Here is a 1,082-nt window from a genome sequence, read left to right as displayed (position 1 = left end):
TGTTTTTTTGTTTTTTAATTCTGGGGTAGGGCTCTCAGGCAGACCTCCCAAATGTCTACGTCATGGGCACGGCAGAATGACGTCATCACCAACTAGTGCAACTACTGGTTCAGGCGGACCAATCACCAGATGCCGACCTGAAAGGAAACAGATTTTCGATGTTATTTCTCCAGCAAATGCAGAATACACTTGTTCAAATCAGACAGTGATGTGTTTAATTCACCTCTGCATGAGTGCATCACGGCGAGGAAGACCACAGTGAATGCAACAAAGTGAGAGTTTGGCCTCACATGAAACATCCTGGAGATCTGAAACGATTAAAACAGAACACACTTAATTTATATTATACAACAAGTAGTTCTGAACAAAGTAATCTGATTACATGTTCACACTGTCCTCAGCACTAAAAATATATCCAAATATACCATTTCCACACTGACATTATAACTGCCAAAACCAATCGGCTAAAATAAAGTAATGAATCTGAAACATGATTTATTTGTTTTAAATGTACAATTAGGATGTCATGATATCTTAGAAACCAGCAGATCATCCAACAAATCATTAAAATATAATCATTATATATTTTACTCAATCAGGGGGGGTTGCTTTTAAAATGTTTTATTAATGAACCTCCTGTTATGATTTATTAATCCTCATTTTATTAATGATTTATTTTTTTGTTTACTACTTGAGGCCTCAAGGATACACACAATGCCAGTAATGATGGTAAAGCACGCCCTCTGATGTACTATGTCATTACTACCACTGTACGAGGCACCCGACGCCCCTGCAATCTGATTGGACATTGGTCATTGACTTTGGTAATGTCAATCATTGTGTAAAGCTCTTTACCGACGCTGCATGTTCAGAACATGAATAAAAACGTGCAGATCGACTGAAACCGACGTGATTTAAAGTGTTACATTCAATAAATAACTATTGTTTTAATTAAAGTCGGCTCAGTCTGATGATTTTAATAACTGATGTGACTTTAACTGTTTGTGGTTTTCATAAAGGTGTGGTACGTCACTGCCTAAAAAGTCTAAAAACAATATATTTTATATTTAAGTATAAGACAC

The 1,082-nt window shown here is 36.2% G+C and overlaps 1 long non-coding RNA gene across 1 annotated transcript in view; it reads right to left on the bottom strand.

Annotated features, from left to right (window-relative positions):
• Nucleotides 1-85: 85 nt before the first annotated feature.
• The window catches only part of LOC113745376 (uncharacterized), a 3,556-nt gene continuing 2,559 nt past the window's right edge, over nt 86-1,082 (bottom strand). The window contains exons 2-3 of the long non-coding RNA XR_003462119.1: nt 224-308; nt 86-137 (exon numbers count right to left, since the gene is read on the bottom strand). This is a non-coding gene — a long non-coding RNA (uncharacterized LOC113745376). The remainder of the gene's footprint in view (nt 138-223; nt 309-1,082) is intronic.

The sequence above is a fragment of the Larimichthys crocea genome, unplaced genomic scaffold (assembly GCF_000972845.2).
Source record: "Larimichthys crocea isolate SSNF unplaced genomic scaffold, L_crocea_2.0 scaffold692, whole genome shotgun sequence".
NCBI lineage: Eukaryota > Metazoa > Chordata > Actinopteri > Sciaenidae > Larimichthys > Larimichthys crocea.
The sequence above is the reverse complement of the archived record's forward strand: the minus strand, read 5'-3'. Positions and strand labels throughout refer to the sequence as shown.